The sequence below is a fragment of the Adiantum capillus-veneris genome, chromosome 9 (genome assembly GCF_014529385.1).
Source record: "Adiantum capillus-veneris isolate H3 chromosome 9, ASM1452938v2, whole genome shotgun sequence".
NCBI classification, from domain to species: Eukaryota; Viridiplantae; Streptophyta; class Polypodiopsida; order Polypodiales; family Pteridaceae; genus Adiantum; species Adiantum capillus-veneris.
Genome location: NC_140939.1, coordinates 145,229,549 through 145,240,926, shown reverse-complemented (window position 1 = coordinate 145,240,926; position 11,378 = coordinate 145,229,549). Strand labels below are relative to the sequence as shown.

Sequence of the window (11,378 nt, the reverse complement as noted above, 5' to 3'; positions counted from 1 at the left end):
TTATTAAGCTTAAGAATTATCCTTTTGAAGATGCTAGATGGATGCAAGTCATACAATTAAAGGATAACCTAAACCTTGTCAATCCTTACAATACTTCCCAAGAGTAAGCAAATGTACAAAATGTTAAAAATGAACAAAGTTTTTTTAGTCTTATAAGACTCTCTTTTTCTTTATTTTGCACAAAAATGTAGTATGCATGCTTAGATCAAGTTTGCGGAGACGGCGTCTCCCAAACACCAAGTAGAGCTTGTCAGTCTACTATGGAATACTGATAGGACTAATGTGCAGACATGCTTCCGGCAGCCTCAGGCTCTCAAGCGCCAAATGGACTAGTCATCCATTGTGGAATGATGTCGTAGGGTAACATAGGGATCCTCTACCCGCTAAGAAAAGGACTCATGAATATGCTTTATCTTCTCTACACCATAGTCGAGGACGACTATGATTTCAAGAGAGAGGTAATTTCATAATAATCAATATCTAATTCTCCTAAATGATTTTCTCATTTTAAACTGATCATTTAATATGGGGAAGTGCCAGGGGAGAAAAATCTAGAATATTGGTTAAGCTAGCAGACCGGCCACAGTAGGGATCCAAAGGAGGGAAAATAGGGATCCAAAGGGGGGGCCATCTGCAAAAGAGCCATGTGCAACAATGGGCTAAAAAGACCCTAAGGTTCAGCCCATTAAGACTTCCAAAATGCTAAGGTTCCAAAATTGAAAGGTTGTGTCCAAAGGTCAACCTTAAGGGAATTGGATGCTTTGTGTGTGTACAAAAAAGTCTTTGTAGTTCCTACTTGGGAGGGGGCGAGCCTTGCATGTAGGGGATGAGAGAGAAAGACACACACACACACACACACACACACACACACACACACACACACAAGATCCCTTTACACAAAGGTAATGAAGGACACATGTCAGCTCCCTAGGCCAGATGCCCACAAGGTGTACCCAATTCCTATTGGATGGCCTTGGAGGTGGACCAATGAGAATTAGGCTAGAGTAAATCTAGATTAATTAATTTAAAAACACTTAATAAAAGAACCAATGAGAATTAAGTCCTCTAGAAGACTATTGGACAGTCTCCCAAGGGGTCCAATGAGCATTCAGCAGCCCAATGGCTTGCCTGATTCCTATTGGCCAGGAGGCAAAGGGGTCCAATGAGAGTTTAGTTGAATTATTAAATTACCTAAAGCTCTCACAAAAGGGGAAAGGGGGACACATGTTAGAAGGCTATCACTTAAGCTGCTGAATAGTCATTGGCCTGACCTAGGGAGGTCCAATGAGGGTAGAGCAAGAGCAAATAGCAAGAGGGCTCACCCAAGAGAGAGAGGGGGCTGATTTTTGCAAGGCATTATCACACACACACTCTCGCACAGTATATGTGAGAAGTAAAGAAGACTATCTCTTCCCAAGCTTTAATGGAGAGCTCATCACCTACTCCAAGCTTGTGAGATAGAAGCCTACATCGACACACTCTTGGCATGTGGATGCAAATCCAACCAAGAGCCAAGCTTCAATGCATGCTCAGCTCCTCTACCATGCTAATTACTAAGCTAAGCTATGCTAATATGAGTGATTATGTGAGGAGATGTACATCTTTCTCGTAATATACTCCTTCTTCCTCTCAATCTACTCTCATACCCTGCTAGCTCTCACCATCTTCGAAGGTGTTTGAGGTCTTGGGTCTGAGACCGGGGATAATTGATGTTGTGTTTGCTTAGTGCATGAAGCTTTCATCTTCATTGCACTAGCTAGTCTTGAAGGAACACAAAGAATTGTATTGTACATTGTCTCTCTTGATGGGCGAAACCATAATACAAAGCCTTTTGGAGGGGGGACCGGCTCCATGCAAATCCGGTCCTCAATTGTTGTCAATAGCTTAAATTCTCTCTCTTTTGAAAGTATTATTGATGCTATGTAACTAGGTGTTATGCTTTTTGTTTCTCTCTCCACCCAAGCACTCTTGTAATTCTCATTAGGAATTTATTCTAATGAAATGCCCACTATGTTCATGTTAATTTCCGCTACACACAAGTTTTTAGGCCATTAAATGTTACAAGACGACATCCGGAACAGGATTTCAAGTGTACGTGATTGCATTTGGAGACAATTTCTCACTCTACATTTGCTAAAAATGACTGAGAGCTTCCTCATCCCAAACCTTGCTTTGAAGATGCAAGCATATGCGATTGCATCTGGAGATACACACTCGTTTCCCATCCGCCAAAGATAGCCATAGCTTCTTGGTCCTACCCAAGCTGGGCATATCCCACAATCAATGTATTCCAAGGAACGACATCCCAAATAGGAAGCTCGTCAAGAACATTTTGTGCTTAATGAAGTGCACCACATCTCGCATACATGTCCAATAAGGCAGATCCAAGCACAACGATTTCTTCCACCAAAAACAACCAAGAGCTTCTTTGTCCTACCCAAGTTAGGTATATCCTGCAATCAGTGCATTCCAAGAGACAAGATCCTAGATAGGACTCTCCTTAAGCACTTTTTGTGCTGAATGAAGTGTAGGCATACATGTCGACCAAGGCAGTGCCAAGAGTATGTGATTGCATCTAGAGAGACACCCTCGCTTCACATCTGCCGAAAACAACCTAGAGCCTTTTGGCCCTGCCCAACTTGGCCATATCCCACCTTTGAGGTGTAGGCAGCCAAAGCCATTTTGGCAGCACAATCATGAAAATCGACGCTATACACAATAGCCCTCTTTGGTAATTTGAAGGCCACCATCAGTGCCCTTATGGAGGTGTTGCACAATGTCCTCAACTGTAGCCCGCAATAATACTTAGCAATCGTATCCGAGTTGCGACATATTAACATGTAAGTTTGGATTTCTTGATTTAGCAATACTTGTTTTGCCAATTTACACCTAGCTGTAAGGGTTATTTTGTGCTTTGAAAAGCAGTGAGACACTCAAGGCAGCAAGAAAATTTGTTGCCATTCAAAGAGATGATCTGTCAACTGCAAAAGGCAAGTCAGCAACCAAAAAGTATTCGCACAAGACAATGCTTTGCAAAGGAACCTAGGCACCTAACATCCTGTTGTGCGTGGGCCAAGATGAAAAGCAGAGCCGCACCACCTACCACAAGCAACCCTTTGAACCAATCTACTTGTCGGGGACGTGCAGGTGGAGGAGGGGAGGGAGGACCATGTATGTAGTAAATGAAAGGAGGAGGACGAGAACGAGGAGTGTGAGCAAGACCTTCCTCCATATCTAGGTTGTTGCAGAGAAAACACGGGGGAAAAGGCATGTGAGTATGAACGAGAGAGATTGGCTCTACAATGAGCCAATTCACATGAGAATGTGGCTTGCAAGAAGTTGGCAATTAGTTGGAAACTTTCTGAAAACCACTTTGTTCATGCGGGGAAAAATTGAGAAGTGGTTGCCAAAAAATCTGCAACCGGTTTGGGAGGAGGACTCAGGAGCAAGAATGTAGCCAAAGAAAAAGACAAATTGTGGGAACCTTTTTCTAATTGAAACAAGTGATAAAATCACAAGGCCTGCAAATAGGATTGAAACTACACTGGCAATGGCAATAAGTCCTCAGAATTTCAATCATGCAAAACAGTATGCTCATTTCCAAGCATGGACACATCGATGAAAGTTTGAATTGATATGGGGTCTCTATGCACCAAGAAGGCTTGACTTTAGATGGCATCCACACCCATCATATTTGATGGGGTGTGAATCATGTGATCAAACCAAAGAGTTGGAGTTTTGGACTTTGGACCTTCCCTCCCCTTATGGTAACACTACTATCGATAGACTTGTGGCCTCTTTGGCGACTTTATCCTCTTCTCTCCTTGCTACCTTATCTTTGTGCTTTGCATACCTTCCTAGCTATCATGATGGCCCAATATACCAATGAATAGGAAACCCAAAGAGATTCAAACCCTCCATACATCTAGAAACCTCTTGCATGCATGTGTATGTGCAATCTTCTACATTGTGCGAGTGCGAAGTGTATGCATATAGGGGGTTGTAGAGACCCAAAACCTTGAGAATCTAGCTGCTAAGCAACAAATTTTTTCCTCTTCCCTTTCTCTCTTTCATTGCTCGCTAGAACAATGCTCTCACCCCACACACAATTTCTCTCTAAAACACTCTCGAGTCTTCTTGTGTCGATTTGGGCTCTAGACCCTAATTGACCTCATGATCATACACCCCCACCACATATGCATAGTCTAGAGAGAGGAGAAGAAGCTTCAAGTTCTAAACACACAATAATCTGTCTACCCAATAATCTTTATCCCCCACACAAACATGGTAGACACAAACGTTACTCATGTTTAATCTTCGGCATCATAAAGCTACTTTGAGAGAGAGAGAGAGAGAGAGAGAGAGAGAGAGAGAGATCTCACATAAACATGGCACACATAGAAGTTACTCATGCTCTCAAACCACCTATACAAACCTCTATATCCAAAAGAAGAGTGTGCACCTTCCACCTACAACCAAATATACGATGATTTTATATAATTCTCTGGAAAATGAACATGGACAGTACATGCTACCTAATGGTCCACTCCCTAAGCATGAAATGACTAGGATCAATGCACTAGTTTATCCATTGCACCTTCATAGCTAACGTGAACTTGGATACCAACACGTCTACCATTAAAAATTCATGACCATGGTGGAAAAATGGCGGGGTGAAATTAAGTAGCTGCATCTATATGGGCCACCATCAGCTTCAACAACCAAGAGAAATCTGTTCATATCTATTCGCACCATTTAGCCAATACTTGCACTTCTTGTTTACATTGCCTCGAGGTTGTGATGCTGGGAAATCAGGTAATTGAAGACATCCAAAACAAAAGAGAAATCATTGATGTTATGATCTGGACCAATAAACAGGTAGTCAAATGCCCAAGGCTCGTCAGTAGTTGGACATGTCAGCTTCCCAGGGGCTCGAGACGCACCAAGGCCAGAATGTGTCGGAGGGGAAGGAATTTGTGGACCCAATGCCACACTCTCCTCCTGAGAAGGGATGAGCTCATGCTCCTCTAGGAAGTCTAGCTCTGCAAAGCAAGAGTGCTCTTCATGAAGGCCAAAGCCCGGTATGTTGCTTTCCTAGAGGAGAACCAAAAGGCAAAAACGAGTAAAGATCAATAATTAAATCAACAAAAGGCAAACACGAGCAAAGCTCAATAATCAAATCAACAAAAGACATCACAAATATGCAGTATTTTAGAAGATAGTGCTTGCACAACTATGGAGACACAAATAATGACAAATAAATAAATGTTGATTCCTTTGTTAGGAACATCCCAAAACAAACTTGTTGTTCCTTCTGTGACATGTGAAATACATTTACTGGCAGCTTGCTATCGACTCAATGACTTTAACGGACTTCAAGCAACAATGCAGTGCTACCTTAGGAGGCGACAAAGTCCCGCCACTATTACATAATCTAGCACCAACCAGATCAGAGAGTAGTTGGTCGCTATTAAACATTGAAGGTTGCTATCATTGGAGACCTTACTTTGAAAGTTCTACATCTTTAAGTTCTAAACTTAACTTTAAAATCTCTAAAAAAAAATAAAAAAATCTTTAAAGGTTAAAGCCCTAAATGATAAATTCCTTCCATAAATGTTTTTACTAACAAAAATGATAACTTTAGTCTATTACCTCAAGTTTCAAGGGGTGAACCAAATTCTCAAAATGAAAACGTGGGTAAAAGAACTTCTCATATTTTCAAAATGAAAAGGTGACTCTTGGGATTTGTGGAGCCTCTAAGGTTTTATCATTTAACATGTAAGGTTGTTAAAGTTTCATGCTTCCAAAGGCATTGGGAAACCCAAAATCTTTTCCTTGATGTATGAGAGTTCATTTCATATTTCAAAACTCAAGACATGTCCATCATTAGATTTACACAATTCATTTCAATGAGTGTCCACTATCTTATTTCAACCAATCAACATTTTTGACCTATCAAAAAATGCTTAAAAATACAACTCAACCTTTTTCCTATTTTAGTCAGCAAAAAGAGAAGGCAACGCTATAGTCTTGCCCTTTGGTCAGGCCAAAAACCCCTGGGAGCTTTTTATAGAAACCTGTGCTTACTCTCCTTTTTGTCCTTTTGCTTCCCTACAAAACAAAAAGGTGCTCAAGGGAGCCTGCACGTGAACTTAAGTGCATCCAGTTGCGGGTTGCCAATTAATTGCCAACCTTAGACCCATGTGAATTGGAAATTTGGATCAATGGTTTACAAAAGTGTGGAACTCCCAGGACATGTATCGAGTTAAAACTTACCATCACCATTAACCAATGGACCACCTGAACAGCCTTAATCTAGCCAAGCTTAGCCCTCTATCCTTATTATATTCACAACACTTGATTAAATATTGTGTAATGAGTCTCGCATGCTCACTTCCTTATATTTATGGATTGGCGATACCTAGTCTTATTGGAAGCATGATTCTCATTCACCCGAATAACAAGTTGTGTTTGGCTTGAAAATATCCAATGAGATTCCAATCAGTTTATATCCACATCGCAAAAAACTAGCAACACACATCGTTCCCACAAAAACCCCAACCTCACCCTCCATTTTCTACTCTCAAGGCTTCCCCTCTTGCCTCCAATGTATCGTAACATCCATCACACCCACCTCTCGAAATACTCTATGGTCTTTAGATTGTGCAAGTCATGTCACCGCTTATGTAGCTTGTAAAAAAAACCACCTCCCCTACACTTACGTGGTGCGGTAAATTTTTCATGGTGAATCCCCCGGGCTTCTTAGTTCATGAAGATTCCTTGGTTTAGGCCATCCTTTTATTACCTCTAACTTTGATGGATCCATTTGGATGCCATCTTGAGAGATAATGTGACCTAAATACTAAATCTCTTGCAAGAAAAAAATTCACTTTTCTTTCGATTAACATAAAGGTTATTCTCTCTTAGAACTTGAAATATTACCCCCCGGAGTTGTTGCTTGTGTTCGTCTAATGAATTAGAGTAGATGATGATATCATCAAAGAACACTACAGTCATTAGGAAGGGAATGGGGTATAGAAGGGCCTCTTTATTCTCCATGGGATTGAAAATGAGATTAAGGAATAAGAAAATGGGGGTCTGCCATGTGGACTGAAATGGTGGGTGTGGCAGGCTCTAAAACTGAGTGGTCAAACTTATAGGCCTAGAGGTGGAGGGGTCTTTTCTTTATTAATAAAATGAGAAAATAAGAAAATTTGAACCTTTTTCCATAAAGCTGGGGTAAAAACCCACTCTTTCTCTCTCTAGAGGGTATTGACTCCCCCCCTCCCTCCCTAAAAAGGGGTCTTTCAAAAAACGTACTGACATTCTCTCTCTCTCCTCTTTACTCTCTTCAAGACTGCTACATCTACTCTCTCTCCCCTTTAGCTATGAAACCTACATCTTCTTCTTCAAGCCCACTTTTCCCTCCAAATACCTCTTGCAACAGAGGTTTGAAGCCTCCCTTCTCCATTGATCACTCAGCCTTACCTTCGCACCTCTATAGAAAGTTGTAGATCTACAACATTGGATACTTCTAAGGTATCTTTACCAACACCTCCCTTCTTCATTGATAACGCAGTCTCACCTTCACACCTCTATGGAAAGCTGCAGATCTGCAACACGACTGCTTCTGGAGTATCTTCATCAACACCTTCTTCGGTCCTTCTTCCTCATCTAGGTGTGAAGATGAGGTTGATCACTCAACCTCACCTTAAAAACTCTACATGAAGGTATAGATCTGAAGCAGTAACTGCTTCTTTAGTATCTTCATCAACACCTTACTCGGTCCTTGTTCCTAATCTAGCTCTTAAATGATCTCTCCTCACTCATCCACATCATTTTTGAGGTTTAAATAGGGACATTGTTGCGTAAGATTATTAGGCTTATACATTGGTAAGGACAGTGAGCTTCATTCCTACTTCCAATGTTCTTGTATCTTTGCTCACTCACCATGCTGGTTTTTGTTTCCATCTTTCATGTAGAGATTTTGTAGCAGTGCCATTGTCTGTCTTTATATACATCTTAGAATTTCTCATTTGGTCACACTAATAAAAAGTGTGTATATGAACTAATCTTCATTTTTGTCAAAGCATGTGTTGCATTGCTTTCATGGCTTCTTTAGGTTCTCGTCAACGTGGGAATTTTATTGACTCAATAAGTTGCACCAATGTGCAAGACGATAGTAGTTCTTCACTTGCTATCATGACTAAAAATTATTTGTGTGGGTGAAAATGTGGCTAAGTTCATGTTGTTTACACAAGGTATCAAGGAAACATATGGCTTCTGAGACACATCATTGGAATGGGAAGATCATGGGTTTCAAGAAAACTCAAGATGGCAAGCCTCTACCAAAGGTACAACATGTGTATATAGCTTCTCCATTGGTGTTTGATACGTCTTTGCCTCAACCTAAGTTTCTTGCAAACTGTACATGTTTTCCTTCTATTTAAATGTTTTGGATTGTACCATTATTCTTTTACCTCTTAGGTTGTTTCAATATATGCATAATTTTGTGTATTTTCCTTTCATATATTTTTCCATATAATTTTGCAGAGTGGGAGTCAATGGAATCTTTTACGTGCAACTTTGAAGCTATTTATGTGGACATTGGCAAGTTTCTATATGAAAAGTGTTTATCTTGAGAGCTTCCCTCACAAGAGATATTCCTCTATGGACACACTTATGCCACATCAAATGCTCTATTATTGGTGAAAATTGGTATGCAGAAACCATATTGCAAAGCAAGGATTGTCAATGAAAGTTCCATACAGAATATGGAAGCAAACAATGGGAGTATGGGAGGCGCTCGACTCCATATTGTTTTTCAAGAGATTGTGGACCTTCAAATATTCCCCCACACTAACGTTGTTCCCAATAGTTGTATGAATGATGATTGGCACATTAGTAATCTTAGCAAGTACCTCAATCCATGAATAGTATTATTTTTGTGTGGATAGCAAAATTGTAAGGTCTAGAAAAGAGAAGGGTTTTACTTGTGGGGACATCTTATTCTTGTGATGTATCATTGTACAAGCTCAAACATAGGGCCTTATCATTTTACATCCCAACTTTGTGCATAACTATTGATTGCCAAAAGTTTAATTTAAGTTCTTTTAATCTTTCATTCAATTTTATAGGCGTGGTTATTTTGGTATTTCATGAATATTTTGATTTCTAAGCATTTCAACATTAAAAATAATTAAGTCTTAGAAAATGGAATCCAAGAGTTGTATTATTTTGCAAATGCCCGTTTAGTTCTCTATTTATCTTCTCCACAAAAAAATAACTTAAAACTCAATTTTTAGTAATTAAGTGAATTCTAAGTAGTTCTACCTAGAGGCACACAAGTGTGAATATGAACTCGTTTTAAACGACTTACATCGTATGATTGTCAATTGATTTTCTAAAGCATGTGTACAAATCTAACAAGAAATTTTGATTTTGCCTATTGACATTTGTTAAAGGGCTTGCTAAGAGGGATTACAAGGTAGATGATCACAATGGCCTCATCGACTTGGGCATGGGATGTACATATGTATATATCCAATTTCTTACTTGGGACATGGGCCTAGCTTTTCTAGTGCTTAAGGAAATGGAGAGAGATAAGAACAAAGAAAAAAGCACTAGGAGAGATAGGGAGATTAAAGATATAAGTGAGCATGAAGAGGCCTCAATGAATCTTGTGCTCCTACATGACTCTAGTTTGACTCTAGTCTGACGGACAACATAAATTAAAATCTAGATGGAGATAAGGTGATAGAGGAGGTTCTAGACTTCCATCTACTCCATTTGCATGGGTCATCAATTTGTTTTTGTCAAATGACATTTTCAAAGATTGTTGGACTTCGGTAGTATAAGCAAACTTCCTAATTATTTCATGCTCCAGCCTTTAGTATGGAGCTTTGGAAATTATGGATTTTATGCTCTTTTTATATTTTTGTATATCATGCAAAGGAACTATGATGGCTCTCCATTTTCTTCTTATTCATTGGTGGTGGGAAGGAGGTGATTGTTGTTTCCATGCAAGGACAAAGTTCTTGTACTTTTTTCTTGACTTTATAGGACTGTTCGTTCCTCTATGGTTTAAGCTGTATTCTTCTTCCTTTTTTAAAATTTCTTTGGCATGGTCACTAAGGGTCTGGTCTTGCGTATCCTCTTTGTAAGAAGTCTACTTATCTGAGAAAATGGGGTCACTTGGAAAAAGATTCAAAAGAATGTGTTGCATTCGGGACTTATTGGGTCCATCAAAGTATGGGTTTTTTTTGTCTCATGATCAAGTTACATGCCTCATTTTTGGAGCAAAAACTTGGAGTTTTCCATGCGAGGCCATGTTCCAGGGGAAGATTGCGGCCAAATATGGCATCTTTTGCAACAAAGAACCGCGCCGGGGGGGGGGGGTTTCGGGACGCGAGGGGTCGGTACCAGGCTCCGTGCACCACGGCATGCAAAATCCATGTTTGAACTGCAGATTATGGCCAAATCAAGCATCTTTTGCACAAAAGAACGGTGCCGGGGGGCTTTTTGGGACCAGGGGATCCGGACCAAGCTTCGTGCACCACGGCGTACAAATGGCATGTTTGACCAGGGGGGGTGCGGACCAAGCTCTGTGCACCACGGTGCGCAAATGGCCTGTTTGACCCTGCATATTTTCCCCAAGAAAATAAGCAAAAGTATTTTTATAAAGGCATGTCTAAGCTATCTACCCCACCATTCTAGCCCTTGGTCAAAGCTTGATGAAGTTTTAAGTATTTCCTTAAACTGCCAAATAAAGAGGCTCTCCTATACCCCATTCCCTTCCTAATGAAAGGTTCGGTGAGGCCTAAATAGCTTCTCCATCAAGCGGCTGAATGTGGCTGGTACATTGGTCAAGCTAAAAGACATGACAATATATTTGTAAAGACCAAACGTAGTGTGAAATGCGGTCTTTACAATGTCTTGATCAACTATCCTTATTTGATGATAGCCACTTTTTAGGTCAATCCTTGTAGCTTATCAAATAGGTCTTCTACCCGTGGAACGGGAAACCTATTCTTGATAGTGACCCTATTTAGTGCTCTATAGTCGACACACATATGATATGTGTCGTCTTTCTTTTGCACTAATAGCACAGGAGAACAAAATGGAGATGAGCTAGGACTAACCATTCCCTTCTCAACTAACTCATGCACTTGCCGCATAATCTCCTCTTATTGAGATTGAGAAACTCTATAAGGAGGTTTATTAGGAGGTGAACTTCGTGGAAGAAGTTTGATTACATGGTCATCATTGCCTCGTTTAGGAGGTAGCTCACAAGGGATGTCGTCAATAAAGATATCTTGAAACCCCTTGAGAAAATTGGATAACTCTAATTCCTTGTGCGTGTGTTAGGTTCATTTTGA

The 11,378-nt window shown here is 40.3% G+C and overlaps 1 pseudogene; it reads right to left on the bottom strand.

Annotated features, from left to right (window-relative positions):
* Positions 1-4,638: 4,638 nt before the first annotated feature.
* Positions 4,639-5,478, bottom strand: LOC147451313 (uncharacterized; annotated as a pseudogene).
* Between the last annotated feature and the right edge of the window lie 5,900 nt (positions 5,479-11,378).